The sequence below is a fragment of the Protopterus annectens genome, chromosome 3.part0 (genome assembly GCF_019279795.1).
Source record: "Protopterus annectens isolate FY-2018-M chromosome 3.part0, PAN1.0, whole genome shotgun sequence".
In the NCBI taxonomy this organism is placed as follows: domain Eukaryota; kingdom Metazoa; phylum Chordata; order Ceratodontiformes; family Protopteridae; genus Protopterus; species Protopterus annectens.
The window spans coordinates 1,712,678,583-1,712,699,036 of NC_056731.1; the positions used below are offsets into that span (position 1 = coordinate 1,712,678,583).

The 20,454-nt window shown below is 41.2% G+C and overlaps 1 protein-coding gene across 1 annotated transcript in view; it reads left to right on the forward strand.

Moving 5' to 3' along the window:
• The window catches only part of ALDH5A1 (aldehyde dehydrogenase 5 family member A1), a 536,325-nt gene that overhangs the window by 48,529 nt on the left and 467,342 nt on the right, over positions 1-20,454 (forward strand). The gene's annotated exons all lie outside the window — the stretch shown is intronic.

Here is a 20,454-nt window from a genome sequence, read left to right on the forward strand (position 1 = left end):
GTAATGGTGCTTTCAAAGGTGTGTAACAAATGTTACACACCCACTAAGTGTTGTTACAATTGAGTGTAAGGGAAGGCATGCTTCTTCACTCTCAAAAGTCCCTTGATATCTTTCCTCCTATATTCATATTTACAGATATCAGTCTTTAAGTAACAAACTCTCAGGGAGGTGGGGATGGGGTTGCCGGAAGTGATATAGCAGCTGTGTAAGTTTGAAGCTGTTATCCCTGAAGTTGAATCATTTTACCCTATCCATATGTACATATAAAGCTGTAACCCTAACTTACATTTTCCTAATTACCTTGTGACTACACGGGTCTCTCTAATGTTGAGATTTTAGGAGTCCACAATGCCCTTGAACACTTTATTTGAGGGCCGGCGATCCTACAACATGGCAGAAGTGCAAACCATATGGGACCAAAAATTTGAAACCCTCTTTTTCCTACTAAATAAGGTTCTTGGGGATACAGCAGAAATCAAACACTTACTAACATCCAGTCAAGAATTGTGCCTTTATTACTTTTGTTGTATCCAGTAGTTGTGATTAGTCGAGTCAGACCAAATAGATTTATGCAGGATGAGGGACTGTCAGGCGCTACATTTTGCCAGTCAATATTGACATCATCCAGAATGATGTTTCTTAAGTAATAGTACTAGGCACCCAGGAGAAAAATTCTTCAAGTATGGATGTGTTAACTGGAGGGATGTAATTTAGAATAATACAGAGCGTTTTTTTTTTTTTTTTGAGTTTAGCTTTAAAAGTGTTGTGAGTATTTTGGCTGAGTGAACTTTGGGGTGACGTTAGAATAGGAAGAGAGGTATAGGAGATGGGGTACAGTAGTGCGATGGCTCCTCCTTTTTTGAGGGTTTGGTCAGTCTTCATAATGTTATAGCCTGGAAGTAGTATTTCTGTATCATTCATATTAGACTTAAGCCATGTTTCAGTGATGGCTAAGGTATCTGGGGCATAGAGTGATGTTCTTCGTGTTTCACTGTTGCAATCATCACATTTGGGTTATCTGCCTGCAGGTAGCCCTCAGCCGGCCTGAATACCAGAGTCTTCGGATTTCTGTGTCAGATGCTGTCTCTTCTTCCATGACGTCAGGTCGTCAGGGGTATAAAACATGCAGCCGATGCCATTACATCAGTCTTTCTTGCCGTGCGGTGCTCGAAGCAGAAGTAGTTTGCAAGTGCTGGTTGGCAGTCACCTGAAATTTTCATTTTTGAGTTTCAGACCCGAAGTCTTCAGAAAAGATAAGTACCCCGTTGGAGATCCTTTTTTTTGCTCTAACCGATGTCAGTAAAAGTTAACAATTGTCTTGCCTGTGAAAAGCAAATGCCTCATAGAGATTTCCATTCATACTGCATCCCCTGTTTAGGCCCAGATCATGACATACCTCGTTGTTGGTTTTGTGCCTTGTTCAACGCCTGAACTATTCACAATCAGGCTTTTTTTGCAGTCAGTTACTTTTGTACTCGATCTGTGTACTCCAAAATGGCTTCGTTAAGCCATCCGGCTAGTGATCTTCCAGAAAAACGTAAGGATAAAGACAGAGACAGACTGCATAGGTCCAAAACTGCCGACGACGCTTCCGTTAAGTTAGTCGTCAGTCCGCCGGTACTCAGTGAGGCGCTTTCTCAGCCCCTGATACCCGCTACTTCAGATTCACCGGCCTCTACTGAGACCCATTCGGAGTCTGGTATGCCGCGAGATGCTTCTTCGACTGTGGAACCTGCAGATGTCTCTACTTTGGATGGGTCTGGAGCTGTTGTGCAAGCACCTGCTTCTGAGGATGTATTTAGGCCTACAGACATTCATATTAAACTGACGCCATCATTTTCATCCAGGCCAAAAACTTGCACTACACCTAGAAAACCGACGACCAAACCGCATGGTCAGGTCCATATGCCTCAAAAACAAATGCTTAGAATGGCTGAAGACCTTATTACCTTAATTAGGGGAAGCCAGCCTTCCCCCTCTAAGAGACCTAGAACTGATTTTCTTTCTGATTCATCTCATCAGGAATTTGATATTTCTGCTCCTTCAGATTACCAGGATTTGCCCTTATCTACATATGAGGATTCTGATGCAGAGGATTCCATTCTCTCTGCTTCCCCTCCAGAAGATCTTTTTTTCGGTGAAACCTTGCATTCTCTTAGGGAGCATTTCCGCTGGGAAAGCCAGGATTACTCTGAGTCCAAAAAGAGACTTGGGGAATTCTTACTCCTGCCTCAACACAGGCCTTTAGATATCCCTCCTGTTCTGGACATTTTAGATGATGCTTTCTTGGAATCTAGCCTTACCCCAGACACTTTACCTCCAGCTCCCAGAAAACCTGACCGGTACTACAGAGTACCTGACTCTCACAAGTCCCTCTTCAAGAAACCTTCTGCGGATCCAGAGGCCATTTCCCAAGGACCAAAAAACATTAAGGCTACTGCTGCCAAAAATCCTACCCCTTCTGATAGAGATTCTAGAGCCTTAGACAGATGGGGCAAGAAGGTATACACTTCTGCTACTTTGGCCATTAGGGCTTTAAATTGCCAGTTTCATATGTTAAAGTATCAGCACATATTATGGGACTACTTAAAACAGAAAATTATGTTGATTCCTGACTGTGCTGAACACAGAGAATTGCAAGATTTAATGCATTCTGCAGAACAAGTTGGTAAACATACTTTGCAATGTGGTTTTGACACTTTAGAAGCATCATGCAGGGCTGCTGTCACTGGGTCTGTACTTAGAAGGCATGCTTGGCTTAAGGAACAAAACTTGCCAGATCATATTAAAGCTAAATTACTAGATGCTCCCTTAAACCAAGACCGCCTTTTTGGCAACAAAGCAGAAGTCGTCCTCAAAAGGATGGGGGAAAAAGCTAAATCTATGCAAACTGTTAAAGATTTCCTACAAGTACAGCCTCCCAGATTTAGTAGGCATTGGCCTTCAAAGAACTGGTCCTTTCCAGTCCCTTCCAGGCCTTCTCAGTCCAAACCCAAGAACAGCAGACCACCTAGACTACAGTCTCAGGCTATGCACAGGCCTAAGCAGTGGGGGGCTCCCACTTCCAAAGCAGGGAGTAGTAAGCCACCCCCCTACGGAAAAATGGCACAATGACTTAACCTTAACCCTTCCAAGCCCTGCTCAACTACCTGCTTTCGTAGGAGGAAAGCTTGCCCTTCATGCAAAAAACTGAGAACTCATTACCCAGGACAACTGGGTTTTGAACATAGTCTCCCAAGGATACAGATTCCACTTCCACACACTACCAACCCCAAATGGTTGGCCAGACCTACCCCCAAATCAATGGGCGGAGGCCCAACAGCAGGTTCTCTCTTCTCGGTACCAGGGCTATTCAACCTGTCCCAGCAGAACAAAGGGGACAAGGTTTTTATTCAAGACTTTTTCTGGTACCCAGAAAAGACGACAACTGGCGTCCTAACCTGGACCTCTCTTCTCAACACCTTTCTGGTAGTTCCAAAATTCAAAATGCTAACTCTTCAACAGCTTCTTCCTAGGTTAGCCAAGGATGCCTGGCTGGCATCCCTAGACTTAAAGGAAGCTTACCTGCACATCCCAATAAGGGAATCTTGCAAGAAATACCTACGCTTCAGGGCAGGCTCCATGCACTATCAGTTCTCTTCACTTTCCTTTGGCTTATCTGCTGTGCCTAGGGTATTCACAAAGTGTCTAGCTCTAGCCATTGCATTTTGTAGGCAGAGAAAGATTCAAATTTACCCATACTTGGACGATTGTCTGATTCAGGCAGAAAGCCAGGACTTGCTATTAAAACACCTGGCATTTGTAAAGAAACTTCTAACCTCACTGGGGTACACCATCAATGAAAAGAAATCTCACCTAGTCCCCTGCCAACAGATTGTATTCCTGGGAGCAAGCTTGAACACAACTTCCCAGATGGCATTCCTCACTCCGGAAAAACAAGTTTATTTGACAACCTACTTCAAACTATTGGCCACAAAACCCCAGCTATCTGCAAGGAAAATACTGCAAGCCCTGGGGTATATGGCCTCTTGCATTCTAATTCCATATGCAAGACTGCATATGAGGAAACTCCAGTTGTATCTAAAACACCTATGGTGTCAACATTCGCAGGACCTGGAAACAATGATTTCTATCATTCCTTGTATGAAGACAGGGTTCCTTTGGTGGGCAGAGGCCTGCTACCACATCAAGGGACTCCCTTTCACTCTATCCCCTGCCGCCCAAACCCTAACAATAGACGCATCAGACTATGCATAAGGGGCTCACATGGCAGGGCAGTGCATTCAGGGCAAATGGAACCCGAGACAGATGCACCTGCATATCAATCAAAAAGAAATGTTAGCTGTACAGAATGCTCTGACAGCTTTCAAAGACCGTATTCTTCCAGGACAACTATTGGTAAAGACAGACAACACCACAGTTATGTGGTACATAAACAAGCAGGGGGGGAACCCACTCATACCCTCTCTGCAGACTAGCCATGGCTCTGTGGAACACAGCCTTGAGCTACCAAGTACACCTACAAGCTCAATTCCTGCCAGGCAAACTAAATTCACTGGCAGATGACTTGAGCAGAAATCTCATGGACCCACACGAATGGAAACTAGAACCCAAAATATTCAACCTCTTGAGGAACAAATGGGGGGACTCCAGAGGGAGACCTGTTTGCCTGCCCTCAGAACTACCAGTTGAACAAATTCTACACAAGGACTCCCCACAGTCAAGCTTGTAAAGTGGATGCCCTGTCCTTTACCTGGGAAAGCCTCTCGGTTTATGCCTTTCCCCCTCTGCCTCTCAAAGGTTCTACTAAAGATCAAATAGGACAAGCCAAGGACAATACTGATTGCACCAGACTGGCCATGCTGGCACTGGTACCCCCTCTTGCGCAGTATGACACTGTTGCAACCATGGCACCTGCCTCAGACCCCTTCCCTGTTGTCCCAGCAGGCGGGCCAGATTTTGCACTCTCAGCTTCAAACCCTGAACCTTGCAGCCTGGCTAATCCCTTGAGCTCTCCTCTAGCATCCCTCAGTAAGCAGGTGCTGGATGTCATTCTGGAGGCAAGGAGGCCTAGTACTAGAAAATCCTATGCTGAAAAGTGGAAAATATACTGTTCCTGGTGCCAGGCTCAGGGGATGGGCACAACGGTGCCCAGCTTACCTTATATTCTACAGTACGTAACACCTTATATTCTACAGTACGTAACAGAAATGCTCCACAAGGGCTTATCCTTCTCGTCAATTAAAATTCATGCCTCTGCTAGTTCAGCACATTATAATATTGAGCCACCCCTCTTCTCTCACCCCCTGCTAAAACAATTCCTTAGAGGGGCCAAAAATTTAAGACCCCCCCCCAAGAGAGCTACCACTCCAGTCTGGGACCTTAACTTTGTATTGAAAAAGCTCACTCTCCCCCCCTTTGAGCCAGCTGCAACAGCAGAGTTGAAATTCCTTTCTTGGAAAACAGCCTTCCTTCTAGCCATCACTTCAGCAAGAAGAGTGTCTGAATTACAGGCCCTCATGGCAGTGGAACCCTTCATTATCTTCCATGCGGGCAGGGTTTCCCTCAGGACTAATCCTTCCTTTATGCCCAAGGTGGTGTCTAGTGTGGCCCTAAATCAGTCCATTCATTTGCCTACTTTTTTCCCTAATCCACAAAACAAAGGGGAACGAATACTGTACTCTCTGGACATACAGACAACTTAGATTTTATTTGGACAGGACTAAGCCTCTCAGAAAATCTGAACAGCTGCTATAGTTGGCTTTGCTGCAGGGGCAGAGGGGAAGGCCATTTCAAAGCAAACCATTTCCAAATAGGTAGCCCATTGCATTCATTTCTGCTACAAGCACCATGGAAAACCTACCTCACAGGGGATAAGATCATTCCACCAGGGCTGCATTTACCTCTGCGGCTTTTCTCAGAGGAGTCCCTGCCAAGGACATCCTAGAAGCTGCTACCTGGAGCTCTGTACATACCTTCACCAAGCATTACCACATGCCTATCTTTTCTAAATCCAGAGCTGGATTTGCCACTGCAGTCTTGCAGGGCTTAATAGCTGGTCCTAATGCTCTTTAACTTCATCCTCCCCTCCTTAGCTTTGTGAATCAGTCAATCCAAATGTGATGACTGCAACAGTGAAACACGAACAACATAGTACAGTTGTGTACACTTACCATAAATGTAGATGTTTGAGTGTACTCACTGTTGCAGTCCTGGTTACCCTCCCTCCAACCCCCTGACTTCTCTTGGCTCTACATTTCCTTCTTGTGTGGTATATTTATTTTTTCTGGAGTATTTGCTTTTTAATGGGGGTGTACCATACCATCCTATTGTGGGGGCACCTGCCATCTGGGGCACGAAAAACTTATGTAATGGCGTCGGCTGCATGTTTTATACCCCTGACGATGTGACGTCATGGAAGAGGAGGCAGCATCCGATGCAGAAATTTGAAGACTCTGGTATTCAGGCCAGCTGAGGGCTACCTACAGGCAGATAACCCAAATGTGATGACTGCAACAATGAATACACTCAAACATCTACATTTATGGTAAGTGTACACAACTGTACTTTATCCAGCCATGTAGATATGTAATTTTGTTACAAATATTATGACAATTTAATGTTATCAGACTTAGTGTTTTGGCTGGACTTGTGCTTGAGAAGAGTGGGAGGTTAGTATGTCTGTAAACTGAAATTGGATTGGGTGAAAGATGCCTTTGTATAAGAAGTAAAAGATGCAGTAGAGAAGGGATCGCATGTAACTGAAGGAGGGGAGTTATCTGGGCTGTTATGCTACTTGCAGGAACTGGTAGTATTGATGTTTAGGTTTAGATTAGAAGGGCCAGGGTTTGGTTATATGTCCCCACAGAATTGGATATTTGAATTCCAAAGCAACATTTTTGAATAATTCTTAAGGGTGGGTAGAGGATGTTTTGTTTTGAGGGAGGGGATGATCACAGTGAAGTATTCTGTATTTAAGAGCCTAGGAAGTATGTTAGAATAGTTCTTATAATTGTCTAGGTTAAGTAGGAGGCTAGAGGTTGGCTAGTATGTTAAGTGGAGGTTAGTACTAGAATATGAGAGAATAATATAAGGAGCAGCATTTTGTATACAAGAGTTCCTGATTAGGAGAAAGAGTAGTAGAGGGCTGGAATTTAGGAAAAGGTCATTAGATGGAAAAGTAAATGGAAAATTGAAGGACTGAGGGTGGTTGTAGAAGTATAGTGGTTGTCTGGGATATACAGAAACCGGTTGAGATAATTAAGAGAACAGGTAATGTATCGTGGGAAGGAATTTTTAACTTTCTTGCCATTGAGTGGTCAGACTGGGTAGGGTTTGGCTGGGATGGATGAGAGAGAGGCTGAAATGATTATGAGATTAAGTAGTTATATAGTGGGGAGGAGTTTTGAACTGTCCTGATGTTGAGTGATAAAATCTGTTAGGGGGTGGGGTATGGTGTAGAATGGGGTGGGGTATGGTGTAGAATGTACATTAAAGAGGGATTGGTGGAAATTGCAGTAGAATAGGGCAGTGGAGTGAGCTTGAGCTACGTGAGAGTGAATGAAGCAGGATCCACCTGCCTTGAATGTTTGGAGATCCAAAAAGTAACAGTCAGTGGATTATACTCATAGCAGGTCAGAACGTCAACCCAGCTGTTGTACACAGTTATAAGAATATTAAAGATATAAATGTCCAAAGCAAAGCAGATTTAAAGGGTATAGTGCTCAATAGTTAGGTACAATATTCTTAGCTAGAGTTTGTTTCTTTGAATTAAGGATATTGAACTTTCCCTTTGAGTATAATGGGGACGCGGGGGGGGGGGGGTAACGATAAATGGCAGCTATTAAAGGGTGTGGTGCATAACAGTATAGTACAATTTTGTTAGCCAGAGTCTGTTCCTTTGAGTTACGGATGTTTTAACTATCCCTTTGAATGTGATGGAAAAAGCAGAGAGGGTGAGGGGTAAAAAGCTAAAGGATCAAATGGCAGCTATTAAAACTCTGTTTAGTAAATACAGTCTATTATTTTTGCGCTGCTTTGGAGTAAATGCTGTTATACATCTATACAGAACTGTTGGACAGTCTTTTATGGGTTAGTAGATAGGGAAATGCTGACTGTCTTTTGCATGTGTGCACACCATTTATATTTAAGAAAACACACTTATACAGTGTGTATATGGTTATAATGCATAGCTTCTATTTTAGCAGTAACATACTCGGCCAGGTAGTGTAGGGTGTACTTGCCTAGTTTCTGTTAGGAAATCCTTGTGGTCTTGCAGTTAGTTAGCAAGTGTGTGCTGAATTCAAAAATGCAGTTATGTGGGTTTGGAACAGTGAAACCAGGGATGCATTCAGAAACAGAGGTGCTGTCAGGGCACGGCCTACAAAGACAAGAGATGGAACAGGGAGATGGAACAGGTCAGTGACAGTTAAATTAATAAACAGCTATATTGTAATGTGATTCATCCAATGCATTAGCTTTGTTTGGGACAAGTTATCCTTGCACACCTTCCAGGTGCAGTTTTGACTTAAGAGGTTTGGACACCAGAGGTTATACAGCAGTAAGAGGCAATATGGATTTGGATGTGTTCCATTATTGTATATAACAAGTTGGATATTGAGACTATAATAGCTCCAGTACTGTTAACTATATACTTTATACACTCTAATACAGCAGGGAAATAACAGTAATTCAATGCATTTCATACTAGCATAAGAAGTGAAGACAGTACTCCATTGTATCAAGTACAGCATAAGCAAGTATATAAGGCAGAGTACAAGAATGTTACACACACTAGTTCTGTGCAAGTTTTATTGTAATGATTCACTGATGAAGTAAGCAGTGTGGGAAGTATAAAACTTCAGTAGAATAAACCTAACCAGCTACTTGATGTTTCAGTAATACAGTAAAACCAGTAAAGGCTACGGATAAACTATTAAGCAATATTTTGTAACATACAATACACAGCTTCTCACTGTTTCTGTGATACAGTAAAGGCAATAAAAAGTTAAAATAAATAGTAACACAGCTTCTCACTGTTTCTGTGATACAGTAAAGGCAATAAAAAGTTAAAATAAATAGTAAAAACAGTGAATGCTTGAATATATAGACAACACTTGTGTTTAAACAAGCATTAAAGGCAGAACAAGTTTAACTACATCAACTTAACCAACTATTACACTTACGTTGTGAAGCATATACATATCCAGTTGTTAAATCAGCATCTACTCATTCCAAAATATACCATTTACCAGGTTTAAACCCTTGCTTGCTATTCACAATATCAGTAATATATAGACAATAACAAAATATTACTGTTGCACAAGAACTGTATGGATGTTGACCAAAAATTAGTGTACCGCCATCAATATATCACAGTTTTACTTTCTCTGGCATGCACACTGTATTGAGGATGCACCATTAATAGAAAACATTGTGTTATGTTACTACAGTACAGTATCCAATTTTTTTCCTCTGACCCATCATGGAAGGCAGCACTTTGAGGCAACACTGGAGATAATGCCAATTCAAAGAAAAATGGAAAGCAAAAAGGGCATAAAGCTTGAGTGGATTTAATCCTGTTCTTTAGGGATCAACCTTATTCACCCTGACTGCACTTTGAAGCACTGGTTAATAAGGTAGGTTATGAACTTTTGTGTGGACAGTACTTTACAGTGGTAGTAGTGGCACCGGCCACTTACCAGGCAGTTTTCCCACTTATTTGGATAGTTATAATAATCTGGTTATTAACAAATAAAATATATTGTTAAACTGTTTTATTTTGCATGTTTTAAGAAGCACTTTAAATTTTTAGTTTGTTATTGTAAAAAATATCTTTAAATATTAGGGGACTAAGCTTTAAGGTTAAAAAGAAATGTTTTTTCAGACATGGCTTAAGAATAGGTGTGATGTTTTGCTGGTACAGGAATAGAAAAAAATATATCAGCAATATTTCGATGGCATTATGAGAGAGCATATAATGATTAGCATGGCCTGAAATAGTAAAAAGGGGGTAGGGAGGTGGTCCATAGCCAAATTTGGCATTCCTGAGTGCAAGTAGTGTTATGCACACTCTGTGGTCCCAATGAGGATAGACCAGAGTTTTATGCTAAGTTCTGGGTGGCTCCAGAATCCTTTAATTACCTGCTTCAACCCGCTTAATTCTAAGGGGAGACTTTAATATAGTTGTAGACTTGGTAATAGACCACACAAACCCATTAGTTGAAAGACACATACATGTGCAAAACCTAGTGTTAAAAGGTATACAAACACAAAGGCCGAGCGATATCTGGCAGCTTCTTTTGCCAACTGATCTGGGTTTTAATTGCATTCACAGTCCCCTCTGGGGTGCACAGTAGTTGGTTGGATTATTTCCTTCCATCCCAAAACATAGTTGACAAGGTAGATAGCCTAAAAGTGATTCCATACCCCTTCACTGATCATAAGAGGGTTGATTTCATTCTTAAATGGAGCAATTTGTATACTAGGCTTGCAAATCTTTGGCAAATGGATCCTCTTGAGTTTACATGATCCAAAAATACTATGCTTTTTCTGGCAGGAGATAAACCACAATTTGTATACTATGCCAGCAAAACTTTGGCAAATGGATCCTTCGAGTTTACATAATCCAGAAATACTATACTTTGTCTGGCAGGAGATAAACCACTACATTAAACTTAATCCTGTCTGTTCAATGTCAGTCTTTACTTTGTGGGAATGTTTTAAATTTACTTTGAAAGATACTTGTACTGCTACCAAAGCTAAGTTGATAGGCACATAGACATACACATTGGAAGTTTTAGTACAGCGGGAAATTAATCACATACACTAGAAAAGAGTTAAGGCCACTCGAGTATCTTCACAGATATAAACAGCTAGAGCTGCAACTTAACAAAGCCTTGCAAGATAAAGCACAGCTTCACTTGAAAAGGTCTGCTTTACAGAAGTGAACAGAAACAGACAAGCCAGGGAAATGATTAGCATATAGATTAAGACAGAGAAGAGCACACACCAGAATAGGTTGCATTCAAACCAAGGAGGATAATCTGGTGTCCGACCCGTTGTCTATCAATAATGAATTAGCTGTACTCTACCATAACCTGTACAAGTACAGTGATGTTCCTTCTACCCCTCCAGATAATTATGCAAACCTGTTTTTCCCAAAAGTTAATGTAACTGTAAGGCTGGGCTGTCTAGGCAGATCACCAAGAAAGAAATTAAGTCAGTTATTAATACTGACTACCTTACTGTAGTCCAGAAGGTTTTAAGGAAAATCTGTAAGTGTTACCCATAGTGGTATCTGTGGTGTTTAAAAGCCCCTAAAGATAGGGAAATCACCCTATTGTTGATCCTGAGCTTCAAAAGGAGTTCTTGTGGTAGGCCAACTGCTTGAAGAAATTATGTTTGTTTACCGGGTAGTGTCCGACTGGGCCAGAAGCCCATTTTCAGTGGAGACCCGGAGAGAAATGCTCCAACAAGAAAATTAACAGTATAACAGAATAACAGCAGTGGTAAAAAATATAGTGGAGTATCACATACTGTGTATAAACACAGGAATATTTGATAAGAGTTATAAAAGATTACAGGGATGCTGGTTCATAATGTATTATTCAATGTGCAAGTCTTGAAAACAAAACAGACAAATAGCAACTTGCTGTCTCATAGGAGGGTATAAGTTGGTATGTATACAGAGTTGATGTAAAAGAGTGAGAGACAACCTGTAGATGTACTTATCCTGGAACAGTGCAGGAGCATAGCCAGTGGTTAGTAAGATGTTCTTTTAGGAGTAGTTTGAATTTGTGACTGTCTGGGTTGTTTAGGATGTGTTGGGGTAGTGAATTACAGGTTTTGGATATTTTATTAGAGTAGAGGGAGTCTCCATGGTAGTTTTGGGATTTGGTTACCATTAGAATTAATTTGTCAGGTGACCTAAAGCACCTAAGGTTAGTATTGGGTTGTACTAAGTCAGTGAGAACAGGGCAATTGTTGGGTTTATGGATGATACTGTGGGCACTGGTTAGTTGGTTGAGAGATAATAGTTTAATCCCGTTGAGTTGGTGAAGGGCAGAATAGTGATGGGCTTTACTGGATGGTAGATTTGGCTATTTTGTTATAGGTTATTCAAGTCGGAATTACGGAGGTTGGTAAAGATTTGGGAGCAATAAAGGAGGGTGGATAGTAGGTGGGATCTAGCTGTGACTAGTCTGGTGGTGTTGGTTAGGTAAGGTTTGGCCCTGTAGAGTGAGCCATATTTGATATGGACTTTCTTAATTGTTAATGATGTATGTTTATCGAATTTCAGACAGTCCTCTATTGTTACACGTAGGAGCTTAGTGTGATTGACTGGTTCTATTTTTGTTCCATTAGTGGAGTAGATGGAGAGAGGGGGGGTAGGGTATTTTTTGTTTTTTTGTATTACTGAAGATCATAAGCTTAGTTTTTTTTTTGGGTTGAGAATGAGTTGATGGTCAGTGAGGTAATTTTCACTATGTCTTGGAGAGATTTTTGTGTTTCTTTTCTTGTAGTTCCTGAGGAGAGGGAGCAGAACAGATAAGTGAGGCATCATCAGCATATTGAATGATAGAGGCTAGTTTAGTGGAGTTACTGAGGTTGTTGGTAAATATGATGAAGAGGAGAAATCCGAGAACGGATCCTTGGGGGACACGTACAAAGATGGGGAGAGTTTTTTTCCCGTTTGGTAGACTGCTGTCGATTAGAAAGATAGCTGTGAAACCAAGTCAGAGAAGTGGTACTGAGGTTATAAGTAGCTAGTTTGTTGAGAATTCATTGGTGGGATACCGTATTAAAAGCTTTGGAGATAGAGGAAAATTGATGAGACAAGTTGGCCTTCATTTTTGAGGTGGTTTACAGCATTAGTGAAACTTATAAGTGCGGTATTAGTACTCTGCTTAGGTCGGAAGCCATGCTGAGAAATGGATAACAGATTGTTCTTAAGGAAGTGGTCCAGGAGTTGTAGATGGATGCATTTTTCTAAGATTTTGGCAAGGGGGGAGAGAATGGCAATAGGTCAGTAGTTTGTGAGGTCAGTAGAGGGGCTGCCTTTGTGTAGGAGGGTGACATATGAGATTTTTCCACAGGAGTGGTACATATTGTTCAGAAATCAAATGGTTGATTAGTATAGGTAGGATAGGAGACAGAAGTAGCAGCTAGTTTTAGATAATCATTGGGGAGCTGATCGGCTGCAAGGTTTTTAGTTTGGTTAGGAGCTTTATGTAACTAATTTGAATGGGCTTAAAAGAGAAGGAGTTGAGGTTAGGTACAGTAGAGATGGGTACTGTTAGGGGTGAGTTAGATTTATTGTTTGAGAGAGGTTATTGAATTGATAAAATGAGTATTAAATTGTGATGCCATACACTCAGATGTATTATTGGAATGTGGTGCTGGGACTGAGGGGTTTCCAAGGTTTAGGAGATAGTTAATGCTCTGCCAAATTTTTGGGGGTCCTTCTGGTGTTTGTTGGCATGTTTGGAAGTATGATTTTTTTTTGTCCTTGTTGATTTGTTTCTTGGCTAGCTTTCTTAGTTGCAGGTATGAAGTGAGGGGATCTTTGTTTTTGTTACTATGGTAAAGTGACTAGGCCTCATCTCTTTTTTAAGAAGTATTTTAGTGTCTTTAGTAAGCCAAGGTAATTGTTTATTTTTGCTACATATTTTCCTTATGGGAGCTAGGTTATTTAAGATCTTGAGAAATATATTGTTAAAGTATTGCATAGCAAGGTCTAATTAGAGGAATTTTAATGGCGACCAGTCACATTGTTGTAGCAGTGAGTTGAATGTAGTGGGAGAGGATTTTTAGTGTTGCAGATGTATTTAAATATGATGTTATTAGGTGTGTGAATCTGTTTCTTGAGAAGAAAGGTTGGGGGATGGTCACTAAGTGAGTCTGTATGGCAGCCTGTTTAGTAGCCAAGGTTGGGTTTGTTTATTAGTATCCCTTCTAGTATAGATTGTTTTTTTATATGTTTATTGATGTGAGTGGGGGAGTTAATTGTTTGAGAGAAATTGTAGAGGCTGTTAAAGTTGAAGGGGTTATCAGAAGAGTATGCAAGCCAGTCTAGGTTGAAGTCTTCTAATACTATTGTTTCTTGGTTGAAGTTAGTTGATGCCCAACAGAGGAGGTTTTCTATGATGGATAGGTTATTCCCAGGGTTTAAGTAGGTAGCAATGATTATTATAGATTTGTGAGAATAGATTTCTAGGCATGTGGTCAATATTTTGGAGCTAGGGAGATGAGTGCAATTTAATTGGACTAATTTGAAGGAGTCTTTAAACAGTATGGCAATGCCTCCACCCCATTTGTTTAACCTATCATGTCTAAGAATGCTATGACAGCTGTGTCTGGTGAGTAGAGTAGGGCAGCATGGAATTCATTTACTTTGTTTATAATGCTTCTGAGGTTGAAATTGTTAATGAATAGGTAAGCGTTGTTCTTGGGAAGTAGGGGATTGCATGGGGGATTTGTGAGAGAGGTGAGAGATTGAGTAAGTTTGTAGAGGCAGAGAGGGGAAATTGCATACAGGGTGGGTAGTCATGTTTGGGACGTGGGTTGGGGTGAATGTCTGCTTGGAGTTAAATTTGAGTTAGAGTGAAACGGAAAAAGTTTGAGTTTGGATATGTCTGCAATATTTAAGAATTGCTAGGTTTAAAGCCAAAGTGAATAAGAAACAATTTTGCATCTTAAGACAGCTAGCAAAAATTCTTAGACTCCTGATACATCAACTCAGTTTTACGTTTCAAGGTTACTAGACCCCAGCAAGAATGAAGGATAAAGACATTATAATCCCATGGGCTTCTGTCTGAGCTGCCCAGTTATCCTGTCCAATGAGTATCACAAATTCTGGGTTTATAACTATGTATCCATTCATGGAAAGCCACAGCTAATCTAGTGCAAGTGGTAACACAGCTCACACTTCATTTCACACGCTCTTATTGGATGTTAGATGATATACTCATGACCACATCTGTATCCAGTACACATAGGCTCTGGCTCATTCAGCTTCCTGTAGTAATGCGACTATACATAGTTTCAGAATGGAAATCCCCCTTGTTCCTTATCACTGTGTAACATCTCTCCCTTTTTCTGAAGAAATATGCTAGTCTTTTACACACCGAGCATCTGTTAGCTGAATTTCCAAGATATTCAGTAGAGAGGGATAACATCCAGAATACCATAGTGAGCTAATTATGGGATAGACTATTGTTATTCTTGAAGAATTGTTAACCAGTATCATGTTTTCTTTCAGATTATAGTTAACACCAGCACAATGCCTTAATATTTCAGTATATCATTACATTAAATGTTTTGCTTTCTTGTACGTCGTAGAGCTAATCCCTTTGCCTTTTAAATATTTTTAATGTTCTTAATGTTTAGAGTTCATTCATTGCTGTTACTTACCTCATTGTTACTGTTGTTTGAATGTTTTACAACAGTTACCTTATTCTAGTTTATCAAATGTGAAGCTAACATGTAGTTTTTAATGTTGCTTATCAATAGCTATACACACATTCCATTCTTTGTCTGTTATAAATAACTTCTGATCAATTCAATTTAAACATTTCTTTTTCATCTTTTTTTTTGCAATTTAAAAAAACTTAATTGAGTACACCTCGTATGTCTGTTTTGGAGGGAGACATGGAGTCATGTTTGGATGGTATTGCTGGGCATGATGGTTTCCTTTTGATGCATCTGTGTCTTGGGGTCCATACAGGAGGTTACTGTATTACTTTGGCTTGCTTTGAGTGGGCAATTTCTTAAGTACAAAGTGTTGTAATTTGGTCTTTCCTCTTCCCCAGTGTGCCTGCTAAAGTATTAGCTGTAGTAGCAGAAGCCTTACATGAGAAAGCCCACCATGTGTTCCCTTAGTATATGACTGACTCCTAGTGGCCTTGTTGAGGAATTTTCTTATGTTATCCTTGATTTAAACACTCCTGTAGTTGTAGGCCTTGGGGACCTCCATCAAAAAGGAAAAGCCCTTTCTGAACTAATTAATTGGTTCACCTTTATTGGAGCAGAATTGTACACTCTTTCAGTGCAAATCCTTCTTGTTCACAGAACAAGACCAGGAACAACCTGGATGAGGACACCTTGAAAAATACAAGACCTAACCATTCTATGGCTTCTTGACTTGTTGTCTATGGTGATTTTTGTGTTGCCATTCCATGCCTAAGGATGCTAATCAGGAATGCTGAGTATTTAAAACATGAAATTCCATTTTCATGAGATGGAATTCTGAACATTATACCTGTGGCTGTTGAGGAAAGTTACAGAAAATTATACTTATGTTTCTTCAAGTGTCAATTCCCAGAAGCTCTAGACAGAGAAAACAAACTGACTGAAGCTTTTTTTGCAAGGAAGAAACCCTCTGCACTCCATATATGCCCCAACAATCCTAATGTATGCTACCCCCATGGTTATACGGCTAATCTCACACAGAGAAAACGTCAGTCTGGAAGTTCAGAGACATGTACATGAAACTGACAAATAAATCTGCTTTTAGGCCTCGCAGGATAAGGAGGAACTCCAAATGTTGGTCAGTTCTTATTAGCATGGAGGATTAAGGCTATGAGCTGTTAACAAGTTGCTTCCTGTAGGCCAGAGTTTGATTCCTTCATCCTATATTTGCCTTCATTCTGACTCTGAATAAGTCATTTACCAACAAAACAGTAGTCACAGGTAACCCCTGAAAAGGAGCACTTGTGTCTAGTGGGCTTACCTTGTTAACTTAAAAAAATATTTATGTCAGACTGAATTACTGAACCTCCTCCCTCGAGGAGAGCCAGGCCAGTTGAGCCAGAGGTGAATTTATTAATGCTCATCCAGTCATCCATTTACTGCATACCTCTCAACTGTCTAAATTTTCGCGTCATATTTTTGGTCTGTTCCTCATAGAGGTGGGGAAGGTATTGTTTAATGAACCTGTCTCTGCACCTTGTTTTTTTTAATCTACTTTTTTTTACTCTACTGGTGAAAATTTACATCCCTGTTCTGGTATTTGTCTTACTATTAGATTTGTGGAGATATAAATAATCCAAGACCACTGAGTCTCTAATGGCTTGGAAGGCAAGACATAGATCTTTTCTCGTGAATCTGTAAGATATTAAATACAGGGGCAGTGCTTCTGGTTGGTTAGGGTTTTTTAAACAGTGACCTTCTTAGTTTGGAATGTCTAGGGTCTTTCTGATTGTTTGATGTGTCTAGTGAGGTCCATCCCTAAGGGCACACTGTATTCAGTAATAGGCCTAATCAGTAATGAATATAATGATACAGTGACCTCTTTGGATCTGAATGATATTCCTTTGGGAATCAGCTGTGCTAAGTAAGACTTTCTGAATCCTGCCATTACATGGCATGACGATAAAGAAGAGGGAATTGCCAACCCACATTCCAAGGTCTCCAGTAATATTCTCATTTTGGAGCATGTGTTGTCTGTCCTGTGCTGGGGAAGGGATAGTTTAACAAATGTGAAACTTACACTTTTTTAGCACTTCATTTAAGTCTATTTTTAACACACAAGGTATTTTTGTTGCAGATCCTGGGTGACAGAAGATGACTTGACAATGCTCCCAGTCTGCAGTAATCTGCTGTCTTGATTAGCCAAAGGTCTTGGTTTGTGGGCTGGAGATTGGAAAAGTAAATGCCAAACAAATGAGGTCCCAGCACAAAGCCCTGTGGGACACCACTGGTTACTTTCATACCTTTTGATGAAGCATCTACTACCCATATTGTGTGAGTTTTATCCTTTTATCCAAGTTGCTATCCATCTTACCCCATATGGATCTATTTGTAATTCATTGTTAGCAATACTTACTATGCTAGCATGGGGTATGGTGTCAAACGCATTGGTCATTTAAGGGTATGCCTTGTGGATATCTGACCACTATCAGCAGCTTGTATTGCCCTTTCAAAACATTTAACCAATTTCAATGGATCTACCCCTGACAACCAGACAAGTGCAGGTCTAGCCCAATGAAATTTTTAATACCATAGTTAATAAGGTTAGTTATAATATATTGCATGGCGGTGCAAATAAGACTTGTCAGGCTGATGGTCCTGCAGATGTTCTTCGTGTTTCACTGTTGTAGTCATCACATTTGGGTTATCTGCCTGCAGGTATCCATCAGTCGGCCTGAATACCAGAGTCTTGGGATTTCTGCGTGTGATGCTGTCACTTCCTCCATGACGTCAGGTCATCAGGGGTATAAAACATGCAGCTGACGCCATTACATCTGTCTTTCTTGCTGTGCAGTGCCTGAAGCAGAAGCAGTTCACAAGTGCCGGTTGGCTGACTCCTGAAATTTTTATTTTCAAGTTTCAAACCTGAAGTCTTCTAAAAGATAAGTACCCCATTGGGGATCCTTTTTTCTTGCTCTAACTGATGTCAGAAAAAATTAATAATTGTCTTGCCTGTGGAAAACAAATACCTCATAGAGATTTTCATTCTTACTGCGTCACCTGTTTAGGCCCAGACCACGACGTCCCTCGCTTTTGGTTTTGTGCCTTGTTCAATGCCCGAACTATCCATCGTCGGGCAATTTTTGTAGCTAAATACTTTTGCTCTCGATCTCCGTACTCCGAAATGGCATCGGTAAGCTATCAGACTACCGATCTTCTGAAAAAAACAAAAGGATAAAGACAGAGACAGATCGCATAGGTCCAAAACTGCTGACAATGCTACCGTTAAGCTAGTCGCCAGTCCGCCGATACTCAGTGAGGCGCTTCCGCAGCCCCTGATAAACACACTTCTACAGATTCGCAGGCCTCTACTGAGACCCATTCAGAATCCGGTATGCCGCAAGATGTTTCTTCGACTGTGGAACCTGCGGATGTCTCTACCTTGGATGGGTCCATAGCCGCTGTGCAGGCACCGGCATCTGATGGTGTATTCAGGCCTGCCGATTTTCATATTAAACCGACGACTGTTTCAAGCCAAAAATACCAAATTTCTCAAGGCTAAAGTTCGCACTACACATAGGAAACAAACGACCAAAGCGCATTCTCAGGCCTACGGGCCTCAAAAACAAATGATTAGAATGGCTGAAGACCTTATTACCTTAATTAGGGGAAGCCAGCCTTCCCCCTCAAAGAGAATGGCTGAAGACCTTATTACCTTCATTAGGGGAAGCCAGCCTTCCCCCTCAAAGAGCCTTCCCCCTCAAAGAGAATGGCTGAAGACAGATATCTCTGTTCCTTCTGACTACCAGGACATACCAACCAGGGCTACTGTCAGTCCAAAAAGAGACTCAGGGAATTTTTAAACCTGCCTCAGCACAGGCCTCTAGCTATTCCTCCTGTTCTGGAGATTGTAGATGATGTTTTCTTGGAATCCAGCCTTACCCCGGATACTTTGCTACCAGGAAACCTGAAAGGTACTATAGAGTACCTGACTCTCACAAATTCCTTTTCAAGAATCCTACTGCGGACCCAGAGACCATTTCTCAGGGACCAAAAGGCATTAAGGCTACTACTGCCAAGAATCCTACCCCTTCTGACAGGGATTCTAGAGCTTTAGATAGATGGGGTAAAAAGGTATACACCTCTGCTACTCTGGCAATTAGGGCTTTAAATTGCCAGTTTCATATGTTAAAGTATCAGCAGCATATTATGGGGCTAATTAAACAGAAAATTATGTTGATTTCTGACTGTACAGAACAGAAAGATTTACAAGTGTTAATGCATTCTGCTGATCAAGTTGGTAAACATACTTTGCAGTGTGGTTTTGATGCTTTAGAAGCATCTTGTTAGGGCAGCTGTCACTGGGTCTGTTCTTAGAAGCATGCTTGCCTTAAGGAACAAAACTTGCCAGATCATGTCAAAGCAAAATTACTGGATGCACCCTTAAACCAGGAGTGCCTGTTTGGCAATAAAGCAGAAGAAGTTCTCAAAAGGATGGAGGAGAAAGCTAAATCTATGCAAACTGTTAAAGATTTCTTACAAGTACAGCCACCTAGATTCAGTAGGCATTGGCCTTCAAACTGGTCCTTTCCAGGCCTTCTCAGTCCAAACCCAGGGGCAGCAGACTCCAAAGTCTTCAGTCTCAGGTTATGCACAGATCTAAGCAGTGGGGTGCGCCCACGTCCAAAACAGGGAGTAGTAAGCCAACCCCCTATGGTAAACTTGCACAATGACTTATCCTTAACTCCCCCAAACCTTGCTCAAGTACTTGCACCTTTAAGAGGGAAACTCACACTGCATGCAAAAAACTGGGAATACATTACCCAAGACAAATGGGTTTTAAACATTGTTTCCCTAGGATACAGATTCCACTTCCACTCACTCCCAACCCTAAGTGGATGACCAGACCTCCCCCCAAACCAGTGGGCGGAGGCCCAAAAGCAAGTACTTTCTCTCCTCAGCATCAAGGCTGTTCAACCTGTCCCAGCAGAACAAAGGGGTCAAGGCTTTTATTCAAGACTGTTCCTAGTTCCCAGAAAAGAA